Source organism: Chiloscyllium punctatum, chromosome 7 (genome assembly GCF_047496795.1).
Source record: "Chiloscyllium punctatum isolate Juve2018m chromosome 7, sChiPun1.3, whole genome shotgun sequence".
NCBI classification, from domain to species: domain Eukaryota; kingdom Metazoa; phylum Chordata; class Chondrichthyes; order Orectolobiformes; family Hemiscylliidae; genus Chiloscyllium; species Chiloscyllium punctatum.
Genome location: NC_092745.1, coordinates 82791564 through 82816785, shown reverse-complemented (window position 1 = coordinate 82816785; position 25222 = coordinate 82791564).

The following is a 25222-nucleotide window of genomic DNA, read 5'->3' as shown; positions in this document are numbered from 1 at the left end:
AAGCGGCGCTGGAGGAGGCCCAGGACCTGCATGTCCTCAGCAGAGTGGGAGGGGGAGTTGAAATGATGGGACACAGAGCGGTTTGGTTGATTGGTGCGGGTGTCCCAGAGATGTTCCCTAAAGCGCTCTGCTAGAAGGCGTCCAGTCTCCCCAATGTAGAGGAGACTGCATCGGGAGCAACGCATACAATAAATGATATTGGTAATGTGCAGGTAAAACTTTGATGGATGTGGAAGGCTCCTTTGGGGCCTTGGATGGAGATGAGGGAGGAGGTGTGGACACAGGTTTGCAATTCCTGCGGTGGCAGGGGAAGGTGCCATGAGGGAAAGGTGGGTTGTTGGGAGGCGTAGGCCTGACCAGGTAGTCACGGAGGGACCGATCTTTGCGTAAGGCAGAAAGGAATGGGGAGGGAAATGTATCCCTGGTGTTGGGGTCTGTTTGGAGGTGGCGGAAATGTCGGCGGATGATATAGTCTCCTCTACATTGGCGAGACTGGATGCTTCCTAGCAGAGCGCTTTAGGGAACATCTCTGGGACACCTGCACCAATCAACCCCACCGCCCTTTGACCCAACTTTTCAACTCCCCCTCCCACTCTGTCGAGGACATGCAGATCCTGGGCCTCCTCCACCACTGCTCCCTCACCACCCGACACCCGGAGGAAGAACACCTCATCTTCTGCCTCAGAACACTTCAACCCCAGGGCATCAATGTGGATTTCAACAGTTTTATCATTTCCCCTTCTCCCACCTCAACTCAGTTCCAACCTTCCAGCTCAGCACCGTCCCCATGACCTGTCCTACCTGCCTATCTTCCTTTCCACCTATCCATTCCACCCTCCCCTCTAACCTACCACCTTCATCCCCACCCTAATTCACCCATTGTACTCTTTGCTACCTTCCCCCACCCTCCTCTCTGACCTATCACCTCCATCTCCACCCCCATTCACCTATTGTACTCTATGCTACTTTCTCCCCACCCCCACCCCCCCTCTCATTTATCTCTCCACTCTGCAGGCACCCTGCCTCTATTCCTGATGAAGGGCTTTGGCCCGAAACGTCAATTTTCCTGCTCCTCGGATGCTGCCTGGCCTGCTGTGCTTTTCCAGCACCACTCTAATCTAGACTCTGGTTTCCAGCATCTGCAGTCTTTGTTTTTACCTAGTTTATTTTTAGGGCTGCATAAATCTAAAACCAAGTACATATAATTATTAATTTTATCCTCTACTCATCAAGTCTCAGTGTGACCCCTGTGACGGCACATTGTGTGTCAGTGCCTTGAAGTCTGGATTATAGTTTGAAAATGCCAATTGTCTCCAGTCCATCAAATGGTTATAGGTGAGACAGGTACAATGCCTAGACTTGATTATATTCACTTGAGAGAATGCTGTCTCACAGACATATGCCAAGGAAAGCTTTCACTTTAAAAACACAATGACAGGAGAGGGTATTTCTGTTTATGAGTCACCAGGAATCACTGTCACTTGATCCAAATTTCAGTGCAATATCATTTTGCATAGTAATAACCTCCATATTAATTTACACTCCACTGCAATGTAAATCAAAACTTTGAGTGGTGAGTTGTCTACCAAACTCAATCTAACTTGCAGGAATGGATGAGAGATAATCGTGATGATTCATTCCATTACATTTAATTCCTAAGATTGTCTGCTGAATTGCCTAGCCAACTTCAAGTGTGCAGAGAGGTTTCCTGGATGGAACCATTTTTCTTTGTCTTTTGATGTCTTTCAAGTATTTTCTCCAGACTTGGGAAATATTGCAGCACTTTGTATTTTTTAAAACTGGGACAATACTAGACCCAGCTCAAATTTGATTGTGCTTACAGCACCAGTCATGTGCTAAGTCTCTCTCTGCCGTTAACAGTTCAGCTCATTCAGTTTTGATGGCACGTCTGTAAGGAACCCAATGTTGAGCAGTCAGGCATTATTTGACATCTCACAGAACTGACAACTCACACTTCATTCCTTGTGTTAAGAGAAGTGATGATTTCAGGCATTGAAGGTAAAACCCTTTGCAACACCTTCCCTTAATATAAACATTTCACATCAGTTTTAGGTGATTAATTCACCATAGGCAGCACAGAGTTTATTGAGTAAGGATTTAAACAAATGATACTGAAGGGCTCTTGTCCAATCAAGTTTACAATCTTAACTTCCATTATATATGAAAAGTTTGGGGCTCTATTTGCTAATACTTGCTGATGTAATATACAGTAATCATTGACAAAAAAGGGGAAATCAGGAACAATTCTGCAAATTACTACAGCCGTGCCCACATTTACACCAAGCATGGTTCATTGTGATAGAAGCCAGTTTCTTGATTAGAATGCTCTTTTTCACACAGATACTTTTTGAGTTTGTTGTAAGTATCCTCATACCTTGTTCTCCTTTAAGGGGCAAAAGAGTGATAGGACCCTCATAAGTTGTTATGTTCTTAAAAACTATGCGCACAAGAAGAATTTGCTAGATTATGTCAGTCATGTCAGTGGATTGTGCAAACAGCAGAGAGAAGCATTCACGATCATTCAGGTCCTGTTGCAGTAGCTGAACATATCTTCAGCCAATGACTCCAGAGGCCGAGCTGCAGCTTGACCAACAGCAGAGTCACATCAGGAACTACAAGGTAAAACAAGTGACATGTGCAAGCACCAAGTGACATGCTCTGGATTGTCATTCGCATTTCTTCTTTGCTGTTAACGTATTTGAATAAAGAGTCATTGGTCACAGGCCTTGCTTCTTCAATTATTTCACCATCTGTGAATGATTTCTTATGTTTTGCTAGAAAATGGCAAATTTGAAATGACATTTCAATGCAGGCCTTACTGTTGCTGCTGCTTTAGAAATAAATGACATGAGTTTTCAAAACAGCCTTCAGCTCATCCATTTTCTCTGCTGAAATATGCTGTTCAAATGAACTTACTGTGCACCGTTGTTCCCAATTCCCCTTTTCACTGATCATATTTATAATTTGGTGACCTGTAAGATGAATCTCTTAGATTCAACTTTATTCAACCATCAGGTGCTTGAATAAAGGAGCGGCACTTCGAAAGCGAGTGCTTCCAAATAAATCTGTTGGTGTTGTGTGATTTTTAACTTTGTACACCCCAATCCAAAACCAGCACCTCCAAATTATGATTTAGACTTTTATTGTCACATGTACTCAAGTACAGAAGTCCAGGAGTAAAGTGTATATTATCGCCACACACAAATTTACCTAAGTATAAAAAACCTCAGGTACAGAGTTGAAAGGTTAAGCATTAAATTAATCTCATCTTTTATAATTGTGAACAGAAATTCATTTTTCCATTCCACCTGGTGGTTGTACACTTTTGGTTTCAGTTGTTCCAGGTTCATTACTCATCAATATTGTTTTACCTTGTAGTTCCTGATATCACTCTGCTGTTGGTAAAGCTGCAGCTAGGCCTCTGGATTCATGCCATTGAACCATCCAAAATGGGCTAGATCTTTTCAAGCTTGGAGGCATGGGAGGCCACCTCTCTCGTCACCATTTGTTTCTGGGCCTCTGGTTGACATCCATTGTCCTGATAGTGAATGTTGGGCACAGCAGTGATCCTTATAATATTTCTTCATCTTGTATTGGCCTGTTGTATAGGCAGCTGAAGAGAAACTGCAGGTCTATACAGAATAGGCAGAGGAGCAGGACTGTTCAGGGCATGTACTTTGAGCCATGTGGCTTCTGGAAGTGGAATTCAATCAGCTTTATGACCATCAGTGTGAGAGTGGCAAGGGAACACAACAGACAATGAGATCCACTGTCATCCTCTGTGATTGACCAGTCAATCTCAGTCTTCAATGCACTGTATTGTTCTATGTTCTCTGATAGTGTAAGGGGATGGGCTTAGATTAGTTCACAGGTCGGCGCAACATTGAGAGCTGAAGGGCCTGCTCTGTGCTGTATTGTCCTATGATCTATGTTCAATGTTGGAGATGACAGGAGTACAGTCTTAAAAGATATGTAGACTCAGGGACTATGGCAAATAAACCTGATAAGCTGAGGGCATAGATGGACACCTGGCAACATGATACCATGACTATAATGGAAACTTGGCTTAAAAAGGGAAAAGGATAGCAGCTCCACATCCTGGATATAGGTTTTCAGACAAAATAGAAAGGGATCAAGAAAGTTGGAATGTAGCATTAAAGAATCAATTATGGCTGAGAGGAAAGATGCTAAACTAAGTGAATGGGCATACTTACCTTGAGCTCATAAACAAAAAAGGAGCAACCATACTGCTAGGTATATACTATGTACTTCAAAAATCATGAGAAAGAGTCAGTAGAACAAAAATGTAGGCAAGCTTCTAAATACCAAAATAATAGGGCAATAATAGTTGGGCACTTAAACTGCCCAAATATCAATAAGGAAATAAGCATTATGAAAGCCACAATGAGCATAAAATTCTTGAAATGTATCCAAGAGAATATTTTGAAATCAGTGTGTAAGAAGCCTATTGGGACAGGGCACAATTCTAGAGTTAGTCTTAAAAAGCTGGTCTGGTGAATGAGGTAGCAGAGCATGATTATTTTGAAGATACTGATCTTAATATAGTTATGTTTATCATCATTATAGAAAGGACAAATATAGAATAAAAGTTTTAAATTTGGAGAAGTCAAGCTGTAAAAATCTGAGAGATGATCTGGTAAAAGCAGACTGGTTACAGTTACTCGAAGCAAAATCAGAGACACCAGTGGGAGGTATTCAAACGAGAGATTCTACAAGCAGTGTAGATAGATACTCATAGAGAAATGATGGTACTGCCAAATCTAGAGCCAGCTGGTGATCCATAAGCATATAGAGTAAGATATAATAGAATAAAGCATATGACAATCTCAAAAGTAATACCTTAGGGAACTTAGAGGAGCTCTAAAAGTACAGGGGTGGAATTGAAATGGAAATCAGAAAAATATTCAAATAAAAGCCAAATATTGCAATGCTGGAAATCTGAAAGACAGAAAATGCTGGGGAAATTCAGCAGATCTGGCACCAACTGCAGAGAGAGAAGCAGAGGAATTGTTTTCAATCCAGTAGGAGTCTTCTTCAGAGTCTTTTGAAGAAGAATCATGTTGGGCTCAAAAGATTAGCTCTGTATCTCTCTCCAGATTCTGCCAGACCTGTGGAGTTTCTCCTGCATTTTGTATTGGTTACAGACAAATATTGACTGGTAAACTTAAAGAAAACTCAAAAGATGCTTTACAAGTACACTAAGAGCAAGAAGATGACTAAGAAAAGGGTTTGGCATAACAGAAATTTATATGGTAACTTATGTGAGGATGCAGAAGATTGGGCAGGGTTTTAAGGAGTACTTTGCCTCTATCTTTGTAAAAGACAGGGATGATGTAGACTTCCTAGTTAAAGAGGAGGAGTATGAAATATTAGGTAATATAATGAAAAGGAAAGGATAGGAGACACTGATCACCTTCAATGTGGATTAATTACTCGGGCAGATAAATTGCATCCTAGCCTGTTAAATGAAGTGAGGAAGAGCTGGTACTTTGAGAATCATTTATGAATCTTTACTAAATACGGGTGAGGTACCGGGAGATTAGAGACTATTATTCAAAAAACATGCAAGAGATAAGCCAAATAATTATAGACTGGCCAGTCTGACCATGGTGGTGGGCAAAAGAGAGGACTGCAGATGCTGGAAACCAGAGTTTACATCAGAGTGATGCTGGAAAAGCACAGCAGGGCTTTTGCCTGAAACATCGATTTTCCTGCTCCTCGGATGCTGCCTGACCTGCCGTGCTTTTCCAGCACCACCATGGTGGTAGGCACATGACTCGAATCAATATCAAGAGATATTGTTAGCTGTTACTTTGAAGGGTAGAGATTAACCAGGGATGATCAGCATGATTTTGTGCAGGAAAGGTCATGTTATATTAACTTCACTGAATTTTTTTTTAAAAATTAACAAGGAGGATTGATAAGTGTAGTGCAATGGATATTAACTACATCCATTTTACTCAAAGTTTTTGTCGTACATGGCTGTGTCTTGCCTCATTAGGATAACGCACTAGAAATCAAGCCCTGATATTCCCAGAATCATCACAAAAGTCAAAGATTTTATAAAAGTCTGCAAAATGACTTAATTTCCTGGTCTTTCAGACTCAAGTGAGCAGAAAACATGCATTAGGTTTCTGTTCTTAACAAGAATGGCTAATTATTACAAAATCACTTATAAACTCAGTCCACACACGAACACACATGCTTGCATGTTCTCCCAGTGTTTGCAGCGTTTCCTCTGGATGCTCTAGTTTCATCCCACAGTCCAAAGATGTACAGGTTTGGTGGTTTGGCCATGTAAATTACCCTGTGTACTCCAGGGAAGTGTAAGCTAGCTGGATTAGCCACGGTAAATGTGAGGCTAATCTGGGTGGGATACTGTTCAAACAGTCAGTGAAGACCTGATGGGCCAAATGGCCTCATCAGTTCTGTCTGGATTCTATGACACAGACAGATGGGAAGAAAACATAGGTGTTATGGGCAGAGGAGCTGACTGGGTTGGCAGTTCAATGTACTCTATTCACAAGGTTCATCAAGACAGTTTTTTGGTCTTGTCAGGACATGGTCTCATTGATTATAGCACTGAGGAAAGATTGTATAGGCTAGTGTTTCCTTAGAATACAGGAGACAGAGGGGAGATTTAATGGAATGTATAAAATAAAGACAAATGTGTATAGAGTGGACAGGGAAAACCACTTTCCACTAGCGCAAACATCGAATATCAGGGGCACAGAGTAAAAGATGATTGGTAGAAGAACTGGAGAGGGTATGCAGAAAATCTTTTTCACCCAGAAGGTAGTGGATGTTTGGAATTTTCTGCCCAATATGGTGGTTGGCCAGAAACCATCGACTCGTGTAAAAGGAATCTGGATCCATACAAGTAGCTCTCCTGTAACACTTTAGTTGCCTTCCTGTGTGATGCTGTTATCTAGAAAATCATGCAATACAAGTTATGGGGGCGATGGGCTAAACAAGGCTAAGGCCACTAAAAATATCAGTAAAAATTGAAACAAAAATAAGAGTTAGCCTAGCACAAACGATAGCACAAACTAAGTACATTTTAAAGTCATACATTTTAATGAAATAGAGTAAATTTAACGCTTGAACACTAAAGTCTCTGACTATAGCACTGTACCATTCACGAAGCTCTTCACCAGAAAGCATGCGAATCGATTGACCACATGATGCTGACACAGAGTCCAGTCCTCCGTGCACCACGACAACTTTATTAAAAAAAAATCCACAATACATAAATCACGTTACAGCCAAATTGTGTTTAAGAAACATGTATTATAAGAAAACCACCTATGCCTAACCACTGTAACAGGCAAAGATACAGACCAGATGCTGGAATGTATGATTAGAATGGATGGCTCATTTATTCATCTGACACCCACATAAATGGTTTAATTCTATACTGGAACCTTTCTAAAGTTAAAAGGCATCTGACCATACCCAATGTGATACTTGATCTCTCCAAAAGGGGCCTTTATCTCCACAATACTACAGCTTATCACTCTTCCAATGGTGTCCAAGGATGAGATCCAAAGGGATACCTTACCTTTCCAAAGGGAGTTTTGGCTATCTAAATGAAGCGACAAGATTCAGATCTGCATTCATCTGCACACTTTAGCTTTCAGACAATTTCTTCACCAAAATCACGTGTTAGTGGAGGGGCTGTAGTGATTTACTGAACTGCTGCCTCCTGTAAGTTACAGGAATGCTTCCCAATCTGATTGCATTCCCACCCCACAAAAATGGGAAATGCTCAGCTCAAGGGTGAGACTTCAGATTCCTGAGCACTTCCATTATTTTCATCACAGAGATATTTTCTGTTGTGGCAGTGTTTGGACTTTAGAGTTCAAGTAAAATGACTTGCTTGAATCTAATGTACAATTATTCTCAATGTTTTAAAGCCTAGTTCATGCATTTTCTTAAGCTTTTCTCCAATGAATAAAACTGCAAGCTCATGAAGAATTTGTAGTCAAATGAAAAACACAAAATAAAAATGTATAATGAGTTTAGAAACCACCACCTTCATAAGAATAACACATGAGGCAAGGGACGCCAATACCCAATGGAAAGTCTCTGTTCTGACGTACTTAGTTCCTTCAATCTGATGAGTACAAGCTACCCCCTCCCCAAAGAAATGTACAATAAAAAAGAAAACAGAAATGAAAGCATGCAGTACAAAGAAACATTTTTTCAATATCTCCTGAGTACATTGGAAAATGTGACTTGCTGCAGTGAATATTGCCATTGCCCTTGGTATTTTCACGGTTACAGTGGAACAGTATCATGGACATTGTATCTTTTTCACTTTTTCTGCATGAAGTTCTCAGAAAATAAGTACTACTAGTGAAAAAAACAGGAAATAAGATGTTTTGGTTCTATCGCCATTAGAGTATTTAATTTGAATTTCTTCATTATAATGAACATGAGGGTCCGTTTCTTATTGAATAAAAAAGTTAGGGCTAGAATAAGGCCCAAGATTCCAACTGGGCTAATTCCATTAAGTGAACTGATCCATAAATCCACTCCAATTTAGTAATGCTGACTTCGTCAAAGGACAGCTTACATCCACCTCCAGATCACTGCTTGTCTCTGCCCTGAGCTAAAACCCTTTTCCATTTCTCAGTTAAATCTGGCTCTGATTGCTCCATGACTCTACTTGGTGATCTCCTATTCCCCATATTTTGTAGATTTCAATTCATCTTCTCCCCAAATCTTAACCTGTATCAATTCTCCCTCCCCTGCCAATGCCAATACTGATCAACATTGACTCCTCCTAAATGCCTCAAGTCTAAAATTTGTTTAGATCTGTTCGTGGTTTCAGCTCTTTTGAATTTTAAGACCTCCTAGAGACTGTAAACTCCTGCCTGATTTCTGTATTCCTATATTTGGGTCTCTTGTCTGCTGTAATACTATATTCTGCATTCTGTTCTACTATCTTGAAGTACTTATGTAAGATATGATTTGTCCGGATAACTCTCAAAATAATACTTTTCACTGTATCATGGTACATGTAATAACAATAAATCAAATCAAATCTTGTGACTCCCCATTCCTTACCCTTTGCCCTTGCAACTTGTGCCTTCGGCCTCCTGGAATTCCCTCTCCAATGCTGCCTCCCACATTAAGACCCTCCTTAAAACCCATGACCAATCAACAACTAATCTTTTGGTCAATGCACACTCACATTTTCCTTACACCTCTGTGAAGCTCTTTCTCAACATTAAAGTGCTTTGTAAAGGCAAACTTTTATTATTAGATCCTCACCAAAGCTGTCACTCATCATGTACAACTGTAGAAAGTGCAGGAAGAAAAAGGCATGGATGAGAATTTTGACAGCACAGGAATTGAGTCAAGAATGAAGGTGGGCTCTGTTATGGAGGTGATTGAGCTAGAAGATCAGCTCAGCATCAACATACACATTAAGAACACAAACTCTTTGATTATGTCTCCGAGAATAAAATATGACAGCAGCTGATAACAATATCTTTTGGCTTTTCATTAGTTGAGGAAACATTTGCACCTCCTGGGTCATAATCATAGTCATAGAGTCAAACAGTATAGAAACAGGCCCTTTAGCCCACCACGTCTATGCCGACCAACAACACCAAATCTAGCACTGCCACATTTCTAGTTGGACTATCTACATCGCCAGAGCAAAATCATGGACACTTCCTCCTACCACCCCATCGACCATGACCTCGCCTTCCAACACCAAAACATTATCTCCCAGACCATCCATAACCTCATCACCTCAGAGGATCTCCCATCCACAGCCTCGAATCCACCAACTGGTTCTACCTCTCACTCAAAATCCACAAACCTGACTGCCCCGGTCGATGTATTGTCTCCACCTGCTCCTGCCCATCAAACTTAACTCCTGATATCTCAACACTATCCTGTCCCCCATGATCCTGGAATTCCCCACATACATTTGGGACACAATCCACACCCTCCATCTTCTCCATGACTTTTGTTTTCCCTAGTCCCCAATGCCTCCTCTTCATCATGGACATGCAGTCCCTTAAACACATCCATCCGCCATGGCAAAGGCCTCCAAGCCCTCCATTTCTTCCTCTCCCACTGACCCAACCAGTACCCCTTCACCGACACACTCATTCGTTTGGCAGAAATGGTCCTCACCCTCAACAACTTCTTCGAATCCTCCCACTTACTTCAGACCAAAGGAGTAGCCATGGCACCCACATGGCCCCAGCTATTCCTGCCTCTTCCTTGGGTACACAGAACAGTCCATCCTCTGCGGTTACATTGGCACCATTCCTCGTCTTTTCCTCCACTACATTGATGACTGTACTGGCACCAAATCAAGGAGGTTGAACAGTTTATCAACTTCACAAACACCTTCCACCCTCACCTTAAGTTCAACTGGACCATCTCGGACACCTCCCCCTACTTCCTGGACCTCTCTGGTGACCAACTCAACACGGACATCTTTTTCAAACCCACCAACTCCCGTAGCTATCTTGACTACACCTCCTCCCAGCCCCCTGCCTGTAAAAACACAACCACTTACTCCCAATTCCTCTGCCTCCACCATATCTGCTTCCAGGAGGAGCAATTCCACTCCCAGACATCCCAAATGACCTCCTATTTCAAGGACCACAATTTTCCTTCCCACATGATCAACAATGCCCTCCAACACATCTCCTCCACTTCCCGCACCTCTGTCCTTGAACCCCATCCCTCCAACTGCAACTGGATAGAACCTCCCTGGCCTCACCTTCCACTCCTCCAATCTCTGGATACAGCTCATCATCCTCTATCATCTCTGCCACCTACAATCAGATCCCACCACCAAAGATATATTTCCCTCCCCACCCCTATCTGCGTTCCTCAGAGACCATTCCCTCCATGACTCCCTCATTAGGTCCACGCTCCCCTCGAACACACCCCTACACCCGGTATCTTTCCTTGCCACTACTGGAGGTGTAAAACCTGCACCAACACCTCCCCCCTCACCTCCGTCCAAGGCCCCAAAGGATCTTTTCACACCTAACAGAGATTTTCCTACACATCTACCTACCTCATCCACTGTGTCCATTGCTCTTGATGTGGTGTCCTCTACATTGGGGAAGTATGACACCAACTTATGGACTGTTTCAAGGAGCATCTCTGGGACACATGCACCAAACAAACCCACTACCCTGTAGCCAACCACTTCATCTCTCCCTCCCATTCCACCAAGGACATGTAGGCCTGGGTCTCCTCCACTGCCAAATCCAAGCCACTTGACACCTTGAGGAAGAACACCTCATCTTCCACCTTGGAACCCTTCAACCACATGCATCAACATCGACTTCAGCAATTTCCAAATTTCCACTCGCCCCACCTCATCACAGATCCAACCCTCCAACTCAGCACCGTGCTCTTGAAATGTCCGACCTGTCCATCCTCCTTCCTACCTATCCGCTCCACTCTCCTCTCCGACCAATCACCATCACCCCCACCTGTATCTACCTATCGCCTTACCAGCTAGCTTCTCCCTTCCCCCAACCCTACCCCCACTATTTATCTGTCAGTTCCCTTCCCCCCTCCCCTGTGCGTCCCCACATTCCTGATGAAGGGCTTATGCTCGAAAAGTTGACTCTCCTCCTCAGATACTGCTGTACCTTTCCATTTAACTCTATCTACATTGTTGCACTTTAAAAATTCCATCCTCTCTGATCATTTCACATTAAGATGATCCCAGCTGATGTGAGGAAAGTTGAAATCCCCTACAACTATTACCACATTTTTTCACACCTTCCTCAAATTTGCTTACATATATCTGCTCTATCTTCCTCTGATGTTTGCAGCCAGATAACAGAAAAGCAGTTTGACGAATCAAAAATAGCAGAGGGTTTGAGAGACGTGTTGAAGTAGAGGTGAGTGTTATCAACATTAGTATGAAACCTGTATCACCAAGGGCGTGCATGTAGTGAGTTGCCTACAACCGGTGATCGGGACTTCAGGGTGAGGGAGGAAATGCAATTGCCAGTGATATTCTGGATAGGGTGAGAGGTTTTGGAAGAGGATGGTTTGGTCATCAAGGTTCCTAACAGGTTAAGAAAGATGAATAATCATTTTGTATTCTGAGCGAAGGCAGCTTGTTGGTTCATTATCTGCTGCTGTTTCCTCCCAAGCCTTTTACTTGGCAGTTTTTGTCAATGGTAGTGGCAGTGAGAGGAGGCTGGTCCCACAATTAGCTCAGCTCAAACACTAATCAAACTGATGCTTTGATGATTTGGAGATGCCGGTGTTGGACTGGGGTATACAAAGTTAAAAATCACACAACACCAGGTTATAGTCCAACAGGTTTAATTGGAAGTTCACTAGCTTTCGGAGCGTCTCTCCTTCATTAGGTGGTAGTGGAGGGCTCAATCCTAACACACAGAATTTATAGCAAAAATTTACAGTGTGATGTAACTGAAATTATACATTGAAAAATTGATTGTCTGTTAAGCCTTTCATCTGTTAGAATACCGTGATAGTTTCACTTCTTTCATGTGTAAATCACAAAACCTTTTTTTAAAAAGTTGCATTCTCGGGTTAGCTGTTAACAATGGTGATAGCCAGACAATATGTTGAAGGTTCTGGATTAGTGGTGCTGGAAGAGCACAGCAGTTCAGGCAGCATCCAAGTAGCTTCTTGGATGCTGCCTGAACTGCTGTGCTCTTCCAGCACCACTAATCCAGAATCTGGTTTCCAGCATCTGCAGTCATTGTTTTTACCAATATGTTGAAGGCGTTAGCCCCCTGTGTTCTCTGTCGATGCCATGATGTTTAGATTGATTCTAATCTAAAAAATGAGATAATGGAGTTTTACATGAATTCATGCAGTTTTTGAGCTCAGAGTTCTACACGAATGCATGCAGTTTTTGATCAAAGTACAATGTAACCCTGAAAGTACAAATTCACCCCACAAAATATATGTGTGCATGTGGGTCTTTGTCTGTCTGTGTGTGTGACTGTCTGTCTGGGGTGGGGGTTGTAAGGGTGAGAAAGTGTATGTGTGTGTAGTGAGTGCAGAGTGTCTTAAGTCTGTGATGGGTGCATGTGTGAGTGTGGGAGTGTGTGTGTCTGTAAGGGTGTGTGTGGGTGTCTGTGTGCGCGTCTATGTGTCTGTGTGTATGTGTGTATAGGAGTGCCTGTGTGTGTGAGAGAGAGTGTGTGTGTGTCAGAGTATCTGTGTGTGTGTATAGTGCAATGATAGTCACCTGTAATGTGACATGAACCCAAGGTCCTGGTTGAGGCTCTCCCTATGGATACCGAACTTAGCTATCAGCCTCTGTTCAGCCACTTTTCTCTGCTGCCTGTCCCGACAGAGGCTGATAGCTAAGTTCCATACCCATAGGGAGGGCCTCAACCAGGACCTTGGGTTCAAGTCACATTACAGGTGACCATCATTGCACTATACATACACACAGATACTCCTACACGTACATAGGCACTCCTGTACACACATACACATGGACACACATATACACAGATGCGCACACAGACACCCACACACACCCTTACAGACACACACACTCCCACACTCACACATGCACCCATCACAGACTTAAGACACTCTGCATTCACTACACACACATACACTTTCTCACCCTTACAACCCCCACCCCAGACAGACAGACACACACACAGACAGACAAAGACCCACATGCACACATATATTTTGTGGGGTGAATTTGTACTTTCAGGGTTACATTGTACTTTGATCAAAAACTGCATGCATTCGTGCAGAATTCTGAGCTCAAAAACTGCATGAATTCATGTAAAACTCCATTATCTCACTTTTTAAATTAGAATCAATCTAAACATCACGGCATAGACAGAGAACACAGGACACCTTCAACATATCACCATTGTTAACAACTAACCCGAGAATGCAACTTTTTAAAAAAGGGTTTTGTGATTTACACATGAAAGAAGTGAAACTATCACTGTATTCTAACAGATGAAAGGCTTAACAGACAATCAATTTTTCAATAAATAATTTCAGTTACATCACACTGTAAATTTTTGCTATAAATTCTGTGTGTTAGGATTGAGCCCTCCACTACCACCTGATGAAGGAGAGTCACTCTGAAAGCTAGTGTGCTTCCAATTAAACCTGTTGGACTATAACCTGGTGTTGTGTGACTTTTAACTTGATGTTTTGATGTTATTCTCAAACATACAAAACCATCTAGCCAAGAGAGCTAACCAGTCTTCTGTCCATTTACTATACATTATAACTTCTAAAAACCCTCTCCCTCCTTTAAGGGTTTTTTTTCTCAGTTGTATTTATATTCAGATTACATTACAGCAATTTGGATTTATATAACAAAGCAATTTATAGAATAAAAAAGGCCCAAGTCATTTTATCACTGCAAAAATGTAATAACTACACAGTATCCATTGCTTTTTCTTTCTGTTACCTCAGGAGTTTGAGCTCATACCTTGCTTTATTTTTCATGTTTTGTTGAAAAATGCAGTAGAACTCAAGTCCTTTCCTGTAGGGCTTTTGTCTAAAGTACATAAACACTCACAAAGTAGAGAAGAGTGTCAGACCTTTACAGGTATGTTACTTTCATACCATCAGTAATTCCTTATTGAATGTTATCTACTTGCTTTCCTTATATTTGAATTATTTTGCAAATACTAAAAGCTAAGTCAAACATTGACAAGAAATTTGCATGCATGTGTAGCAGCAAGAACTCATATTAAAGTTTGATTTGGAAAAATGGTGACATACAAAGTGTAAAGTAAATGCAACAGTTTAGGTAGATGAAAGGATAATCATCAATATCATATATAAACAAAAGGTTTGTGTATCATGCCCTATCCCTGAATCTGAAGTTCAAATTTCATACAAATAGACATGATGAAAGCTTACTCTTTTAAGATAATATCCAAAAAGGTACTGTGCACTATACAAGCTCATCTACAATTCTTCTTCAAGTGTGTAAATGGTGGGACTGGGGAACATTCACTTTCCAGGTCAGGGAGAAATAAAAGGAGGAGTCTCTGCACTGTGCCCTGTATATTGCCTGGAGATTTTCAGAAATTTTCCTATAGTTAGGAGCACAGCAGAAAGCAGAAATAAGGTGGGAGTAGATATAAACAACTCTCCCAATTCACTTTCCTTGTTAAATACAGAAATTGTACAGAAATGAGCCTTAGGTTCTGCACTGAGCCATTTAAATATATAAATAAAGACTCAAAATCTTTAACCACTCTTCTTATGACAAGCCCCGAAGGCTCTTGCGCACATTGGTTTGTGATGGTTTCCCCTCACTGTCAGAACTTACGATAGATCTCTGCAAAGCTAATTTCTCGGATCTTCATACTGACTTTGTAGGTGATCCTTTTGACACTGAAAGAAACCTAGACCTCCAGCACCAGCATCATGCACTGGCCAGAAAGGAGGATATAGGATTTATAGAATGAAAGAAAAAGAATTTGTTGAAGGGAAATCACCTGAAAATTTACTAACAGGAAGTTCTGGTCATAGCATACCTCTAAAATTTAAAACAAGCTTGAATAATTCACCCTGGATTCGGTTTCTCATATTTGGAGATCGGAGGGAATATTAGTCCCAGTGTACATGCATGACAATCTAAACTTATATTAAGATAATAATGAATACAAAGTAACTTAAATACATAGATTACTAGCAGACTCCAGTGCCATTTGGCTTGAGGTGCAGAGTTCTTGCAACTTTACGAAAATTCAGGCTCTTGAGTTTCAAAGAAGAGTTATATTGAACTTGACTCTCTCTCTCCACTGATTCTGCCAGGCCATCTGAGTTTCACATGCATTTTCTTCTTTCATTACTTGTGTTCTTCATATTGGCCTCACCTACTTTGTGTATGGACCTCACAGGTTAACATGATTTTGTCTGAGGAAGCCCAGCACACCCAAAATGCCACTTTCAAGGTGACGGCTTTGCTGTGTTGGCAGCACCTTTGGAATTGTTGTGCATGTCGCATGTTGATTGACCTGCTTGTAGCTGTGTTGGTGCCAGGATAAGGCCAATTCTGAAGAAAAGTCACTTGACCCGAAATAACTCTGCTTTCTCTCTATTGATGCTGCCAGATCTGATGTGCCTTTTCAATTCTTGTTTTTGTTTGAGGCCATTCAATGCACCTTAATTGACCATTGATGTGTCTCAGTTGGCTGCAGGGTGTGTAACTTGATGATGTGTCCCCCTGAGCACAGCTGTTTGAGAGAAGCCAGGTAAGAGGAAGAGGGCGGGTCAGCAGGTGCACCTGAGAAGACAGTATAGTTTGGGTACTGGCCACGCCCAATTTAATGCCCCCTCCCTGCTTACAATCACGTCATCTCAGGGAAGTGAAGATTCTGCTTGTTAACTCAGTTCCTCTCCATGGATGCAGCCTGATCTGCACTTTTCCAGAGTTTCTTTTGTTCCTTCTTTAGAATTCCAGGATCTGCAATGTTCTGCATTCCTATATCCCCTCATTCCAAAGCTCCCTAGCTCTCCGTGTGAGTTAGTATCTCTTTCTGACCATTCCCAAGGCCTCTGTGTCAAATTACTCCCTTTCTATATAGTCCATTCATTATAGAAAGTACAACTAAGGTGTTTCTCATTCATAAATATGAACACATGATTTAGGAATAGGGGCAGGACATTCGGTCCCATTCAATAAGGACATGGCTGATTTGATTGTGGTCTCAGTACCACTTTCCTGCCTGCCCCTGATAACCATTGATATCTATCTACCTCCACCTTAAAAGTATTCAGTGATCCTACTTTCATGACTGTCAGGGGAAGAGAGTTTCACTGACTCACAACCCTCTAAGAGAAAAACATTATGTGTTGTCCCCATCTTAAATGGGAGACGGCTAATATTTTAAACTTTGTCACCTACTTCTAATCTCTACTACAAGGGGAAACATTCTTTCAGCAGCCACTTTGTCAAATCACATTAGAATCTTTTGCGCTTCATTATCATCTCTCATTCCTATAAATTTTAATGAATGTGCTCCGGGACTGTTAGCAATTCAGCTGGAATACTGGGGCGGCTGGATCCAGCAACTGAACTGAGAGGCTTCGGAAGCATGTTGGGGACCTTGTCATTCTTTATTCAGTGATCGGAGGTGGCAGCAGCGGCAACATAGGACGCTCCTTCCTGTGATTGGTGGTGACAGTGAAGGCGATTGGTGGAGCATGTCCCAGGAGGAGGCTGACTGAAACTCTAGGCCAGGACTAGGCCCAGGGAGATGGGACGTTAAAATCTTGACCTTTTCTTTTCTTTTAGGTAAGGATTTTAAGGTCTGCATGATTTTATTTTTCTTTTTGCTCTGTTTCTTTGGTTTCTTCTCTTTTTTATTTAAATTCTGGCTTTGTATTTTGGATTTTAAGGATGGCGACTTTGTACACTTTTCACTGTATTCTAATTCCAATTCTAAATCATCCTCAGGATGATTCTTGTAAATTTCCTCTGGACCCCCTCCAATGCCAGCACAACCTTCCTAAGTTGCGGGTGACAAACTGCTTACAACATTCTAAATATGGTTTGACCAAACCCTTATACAGTCTCAGCTGATCAACTTCTTGTTTTCCAGCCCTCTTGGTGACTGGTAGCTGCTTTGTAGAACCCACTGCTCCATCCATTGAAACGACCCTGACCACCCAGTTGCTTGCCAATTCAATAACTCACCTTGCTATCATGCTGACTTTTCTGTCCTAGGCTTGCTTCAATGTTCGAATAGAGATCAATTCAAGGTCAAGGAAAAACACCTACATTTCTAATCAGGCATTTTACAGCCTGAGGTATCAGCCATTAAACATTGTTTCTAAAGTTATGAAATTCATTCTCTTCCCTCTTCTGTCCCACAGCCTCGATCTTGTTTATTTTGCTCTTAGCAGACAGGATTCATTCTCTCTGTTTCACACCTGTAATTTACATCCATTTTTCTCTTTCACATTTTTGTTCTAGGCCTTTACATCATCTGTCCTCTTGCTCCTCCTTTGCCTCTTTAAAGGGTTTTTTTTTTAAATTCCAACATCTTGGAGTTCTGAAGCCCTGCTGGACTCAAAGCAGAAGTTACTGCCATGTTAAGGCCTTGGAGGCCAATGCACCCAGTAAGAAAATTAAAGGGAAGGTTGCTGCTGAGCATTTTGTTTCTATCCACGTTAGTAGGCTACCCTGTACAGAATGGGATTCAACTTTACACAATACCTGTTACATGGCACTTTACCAAATGTTTCTGGAAATCCAAGTATAGTATATCAGTGGGCTTACATCTAGCCAAAGCACATGTTACTCCTTTGAAAAATTCCAATAAGTTGCTTAAATATGATTTTCCTCTCATAAAAACCCAGCTGTCTCTTCCCAATTACCTTGAGTGTTTCCAAGTGTCCAGTTATGACTTCCTTAATGACACCTTAACATCAAGCTAACTTGCCTCCAGCTTCCTGTTACCTGTCTTCCTCCCTTTTTGAACAGGTGCTATTTTTGATCCTGATAGAACATTTCCAGAATCCAAAGAAACTTAGAAAATTAATGTCAACACATGTGCTACCTTATTGCTACCTCTTTTAAATACTCTAGCATAAATTCCATGAGAACCAAGAGACTTATTAATTCACAGTTCAGTCTCACTTCTGTAGTGATTACAATTTCAACAAGTTCCTCTCTTCCTTCAACCTCCTGCTTTACAGGTATTACAGGGATTTTTTTGTACCCTCTAATAATTTTGAAGACTGAAGCATAATATTTATTCATTACATCCATCATTTATTTATTATCTATTAACAGTTCCCCACTCTCATACTCTAGAGAAGCAACACTCACTTTATTTACATTTTTCCTTTTTTAGTAATTTATAGAAACCCTCATGTTTGATATTTCAAGATAGCCTCCTTTCACATTCAAATTTATTTGTCTTGATTAACATTTTATTAATTCTCTGGACTCTATCCAGGTATAAGGCCTCCCATTCACCTTTGTCCAATCTTTTCTTTTCTCTTGTTTGTTGCTCGCCTTGAAGTCTTTAGTTAACTGAGGATGGGAGGTGCTCCCTTTGGAACTTTTTTCTTTCCTAAGAGCAGGTTTGTCCTGAATATTCAGAAATGCCCCGTTTAATGTCTGTCACTGCTTCTCTATTTATCTATCTGGCAAACCAATATCCCATTCACCTTAACTGGCTCAACTTTCATGCCCACATAGTTGTCTTTATTTAAGTCAAAGATACTAATCTTAGACCCACTTTTCTCCCTTTCTAGCTAATTCAAAATTGAAACATAATGCTACTTTGAGATAACTTTATTCGGAGTCATTAGTTTATCCTGTCACATTAAATAATCTAGTATAGCCTGGTCTCTGGTTAATTCCACCTTGTGTTGCTTTAACCTTTTGGATGAATAGACCAAAGGTACTATTGCCACATTTGCTGATGACACAAAAATCATAAGGAAAATAAGATATGAATCATGGAGTCCCTTCAGTGTAGAAACAGGCCCTTCAGCCCAACAAATCCACACTGACCCTCTGAAGAGTAACTCTCTTTGACCCATTCCCCTACCCTATTACTTTACATTTACCCCTTACTAATGCACCTAACCTACAAATGTCTGAATACAGTGGGCAATTTAGCATGGTAAATTCACCTAACCCGTACATCTTTAGGTTATGGGGGGAAACCGGAGCACCTGGAGGAAACCCACGCAGACATGGAGAGAATGTGCAAACCCCACACAGTCACCCGAGGTTGGAATCAAACATGGGTCCCTGATGCTGTGAGGCAGCAGTGCTAACCACTGAGCCAACATGCTGCCCCAAATAAAGACATAAGGATGATATAAAGGGATATTATTAGGTTCTATCTGTGGGCAAAGATGGTGGAGGTGGAGCATCAGGAAATGTTAATTTGTGCAGTTTGGTAGGAAGAATACAATAGAAGCACATTGTCTAAATGGTGAGAGATTGGAGAGCTCTGAGATGTAGATATATCTGGGTGTCCAATTCATCAACATGGATGAATATACTTCTGCTGCTGATGGCCCATAGAATGTCATAATTCTCAGTTTTGAGCTGCCTGAAATGTTCTGAATCTATCCCATTTTACAAAATGGTAGTTCTACTCAAGGCATCAATACGGGGGGGCATTTTGACATCAGTGTGAAGACAGGACCTTTATACCACATGGGCAGGTAAATCTAGAAGATTTGATCTGGTTAGATCGAAGTCGCAGAGGTTTCTTCTGCTGCTTGCAGGCGCAGTCTGACAATAATTTTTACAAATAGAAGAAATAGATATCGGCCTTGCACCTGGTTTGAAGTACTCAGAAATTGAGAGGCCTATAGTTCCACCTTGCTGTTTCCAAGGCTACACCTAGTACAATTAGAATCTATTTGCTAACTATCGTGCATCATTTTCTCCTATGTTATCATCATTTAATATTTGACATCTGCAAGACAAAAAGCTTTGGCAATGTGTTTCTCTTACCTACCTCACTTGCAGTCACACCATCCTGTCCCTGATGATGTGCTAAATCAGAGACCTTGTCTCAAGTGATGTACCTACCTCCTTGATGTTCTGCAGTATCTGTAGCTCAACATCCAGCTCAATAAATCTGAGCTAAACTCTGCGTCTGAAGCACTTAATGCAGATGTGTTTTCCCTGGATCATACCAGCATCCAGAGACTCCCACAGTCTGAAATCATGGCACATAACTTGACTGCCATCTTTAATGTATGTTCATTAATTATTAATTCCTTAATGAACTAATTTATATCTAATACATACATCTTTCAAAATGTTTTAGCACTACTCGTAGACTTTACAAATACTGATGAAACAGTACAATAATCACAATATTGAGAAAACTTACAGTCTCTAATAATACTGTTGCTGATTCCCTGCTCCTTCAGCTGCACCACATTGGGAACCAAATGCTGCAGTTTGAAAAAAAAATCATTAAAAACAAACATCTTCTCCCCATCCTTTACTAAACTCACCACTCAGCTCACTTTATTTATTGTAAACCTTACTTAAGGCACCTCCTTCACCTTCTGTAGTGAATTCCTAATATGAATTAAATTCCCAGATTATGCTCAACGTCGACTCTCTGGCTCCTCGGATGCTGCCTGACCTGCTGTGCTTTTCCAGCACCACACTTTTCAATTCTGGTCTCCAGTATCTGCAGTCCTCACTTTCTCCTGGTTACTGTATCAGTCAATTGAACTCACACTCACACTAACTGCTCCCTTACTGACCAATCATTTTAAAATTTGTTCCTTTGCATAGAGCTGTGACTCTCTAGATTCACATCCTGCCACAGTAATCAACACCTATTCAGGGTCTTATTCAGGCAAGGGGTTTGAGTATGGCCAAGGCTGAAGCATTTATATTTGCAACACTCATTTAAAGTGACATCTTTGTGCTTGGCTGCGTCAAGCTGTGCATGGATCCCCAGTATGCAAACACCAAGTGTCACTACATACTGAGGTTTGACCTGTCCCTGGTGTTGCAAAGGATGGGCCTGGCCTTGCTGCCGCGAAACGCTCCAAGTAGTTGGACCATTCTTTATCACCTGTCCTTAGTGGAGAAACTCGTGAAGAAAAACACTTTTGATCACAAGTCCATCAGGAAGTGATCAGCACCTAGTGTCCTTGAGACCCTTGGGGAAAGGAGAGAGTGGATCTGTCGAGTGATTCCCTGCAAGGTCATTTGTCAGAATGCCTCATCACTAGAACTTTCCAATAAGCACCAGGACATGGTTTGGCTGGTGGTGAAAAGGGTCCCTCACTGTGAGATCCTTTATGCATGCCTGGACTCTGTGCCACCGCATGCTGTCCTCGAAGTGGCTGTGGAGGGAATGGGACTGTCACACACCTCCTTCTGGAATATACCTAAGCAAGGGAAGTCCGGAGACGAATGTAGTGGTGTTTGTCGAGGTTTATCCCGAGCAGCTATGTGATGTGGGACGCAGGACTTTACGGTCTTGCACACCAAGACGAACAGCAACTGTACCTGGAGGATCATCAATTCGGTAAAAGGTGCTTTTTGGTCTGCCTGAAACTTGCTGGTCTTCCAGTTGATGGAGTTAACCCCAACTGAGTGTTGCAGACTGGCACATTCCAAGGTCCAGAACTACGTGCTGAGGGACGCACTGAAGCTTGGGGCAGCTGCCGCCAAGGCACGGTGGGGAAAGACCACCGTGTAAGGTCCCTCTGCCGAAGGATAAGGTGTGCCCATTCAGTAATTGGGCTCTGCTGTCATCTTAGCTATAAACGAAGAGGTTGTCTGCAAATATAGAGTATGGTGGACATCAAAAATTTGTCATCTGTAAGTAAAAAGAGTAAAGATCTGAGAGTGTTCATTAACTGTCCATGTACTAAAGATTTATTTTCTATGAATAAAGTATATTTTTGAAATTAAAAATTGTCAATAACAAGCTGTTGCCAGCCTCCTGATTCAATGAGAGACAAGTCCAATGCCAGTGAAATCCCCATGTGGCCTCAGCAACCTTCCTTCAATTGGTCCTTCAACTGGCTTGATTGTCTACCTACCATTGCCAGGCAGATTGCAATCTCTCTTTGAGTTAGACTGTTGGAACAGCTCCCTACAGCATAAGTTTGGAATTTTACTTCCAATTTTGCCTGCAAACTAAACACAGTGGGGTGATAAGACCGATGAGTGGTTGTGGTCTTCAGGTCTGTACTTGATGGAGCTCAGAAGGATGGGAAGTTTTGTGAGGTGTTGTGTCATTGAAACTTTCTAGGTACTCAGAGGGCTGGATACAATGGATATGGGGAAGATGTTTCCACTTGTGGAAGAGACTAGGATCTGAGGGCACAGCCTCAGAGTGAGAACCATTAAGATGAGGAGGAATTTCTTCAGCGAGAGGGTGGTGAATCTATGGAACTCATTGCTGCAGAAGAGTTTTGATGCAAAGCTACTGAGTGTATTTAAGACAGAGATAGATTCTTGATCAAGGACATCAAGGGTTATGAGGAGAAAACAGGAGAATAGGGTTGAGAAACATATCAGATATGATGGAATGGTGAGCAGACCCCATGGGGTACATGGCCTAACTTTGCTCCTATATGTTATAGTATAAGACTGCCCACTGTCCTTGAATGTTAAATCTATTATCAGGAATTAACATTATTAGATTAGATTAGATTAGATTACAGTGTGGAAACAGGCCCTTCGGCCCAACAAGTCCACACCGACCAGTGTTCCAATATTATTCCCAACCCAATCTAGTCCCACCTGCCAGCACCCAACCCACAATATTATTCCAATATTTCCAATATTAGCAATATTATAGAGTTTGCTCAATAAATGAATGACTGATGGTTCTACTGTATCCAAGTGTTTATTTTTGTGTCACTCCATAGCGACTGTTTCAATTCAGATGCTTACAAATTCTTCATACCAAAATAACTCAGGAAGCCTAATAGAAGGAACTGAAACAAAGCAGAATGTGTTAAAATTTAAATAACAGAGAAGCAACTACACAGAATTCAACTACTGCCAGATCATCAAACTATTATTATGACCGTGTTCCAGATGGTTTAGACAGATGGAGAATGGGCACTGCAGAAGTGCAAACTGATGAACATTCATTAGTTGTAGAAAACCATGGCATACCAAGATTTCACTAGGACCTTCTTCTAGCATGTCCCAATTCCATATGATCTGACATCACATTGGCCTAAAACCTTTATTCCATTTACTATGGAAACTGGTACATGGCCTTTACCACATATAAAAATAAAATACAATGCCTGAGTCATAGAGTCATAGAGTCATTGAGATGTACATCATGGAAACAGATCCTTTGGTCCAACCTATTCATGCCGGCCAGATATCCCAACCCAATCTAGTCCCACCTGCCAGCACACAACCCACATCCCTCCAAACCCTTCCTATTCATATACCCATCCAAATGTCTTTTAAATGTTGCAATTGTAACAGCCTCCAACACTTCTTCTGGCAGCTCATTCCATACACATACCATCCTCTGCATGAAAACGTTGCCCTGTAGGTTCCTTTTATATCTTTCCCCTCTCACCCTGAACCTATGCCCTCTAGTTCTGGACTCCCCGGCCCCAGGGAAAAGGTTTGTCCATTTATCCTATTCATGCCCCTCATAATTTTGTAAACCTCTATAAGGTCACCCCTCAGCCTCCGACGGTCCAGGGAAAACAGCCCCAGCTTGATCAGCCTCTCCCTATAGCTCAAATCCTCCAACCCAGGCAACATCCTTGTAAATCTTTTCTGAACCCTTTCAAGTTTCACAACATCTTTCTGATAGGAAGGAGACCAGAATTGCACGCAATATTCCAACAGTGGCCTAACCAATGTCCTGTACAGCTGCAACATGACCACCTAATTCCTGTACCTAATACTCTGACCAATAAAAGAAAGCATACTAAACGCCTTCTTCACTACCCTATCTACCTGTGACTCCACTTTCAATGAGCTTTGAACTTGCACTTCAAGGTCTCTTTGTTCAGCAATACTCCCTCAGACCTTACCATTAAGTGTATACGTCCTGCTAAGATTTGCTTTCCCAAAATGCAGCACCTCGTATTTATCTGAAATAAACTCCATCTGCCACTTCTCGGCCCATTGGCCCATCTGATCAAGATCCTGGTGTAATCGCTGTCCACTACACCTCCAATTTTGGTGTCATCTGCAAACTTACTAACTGTACCTCTTATGCTCACATCCAGATATTTATATAAATGATCCTTGTGATACTCCACTGATCACAAGCCTTCAGTCTAAAAATCAACCATCCACCACCACCCTCTGTCTTCTATCTTTGATCCAGTTCTGTATCCAAGTGGTGAGTTCTCCCGGTATCCCATGAAATCTAACCTTGCTAACCAATATCCCATGGGGAACCTTGTCAAACACTTTACTGAAGTCCATATAAAGCACATCTACAGATGTGACCTTATCAATTCTCTTTGTTACCTCTTCAAAAAACTCAATTAAGTTTGTGAGACATGATTTCCCACACACAAAACCATGTTGACTATCCCTAATCAGTCCTTGCCTTTCCAAATACATGTACATCCTGTCCCTCAGGATTCCCTCCAACAACTTGCCCACCACTGACGTCAGACTCACTGGTCTATAGTTCCCTGGCTTACCTTTACCATCGTTCTTAAAGAGGGGCTAGGAACAAAATAATTG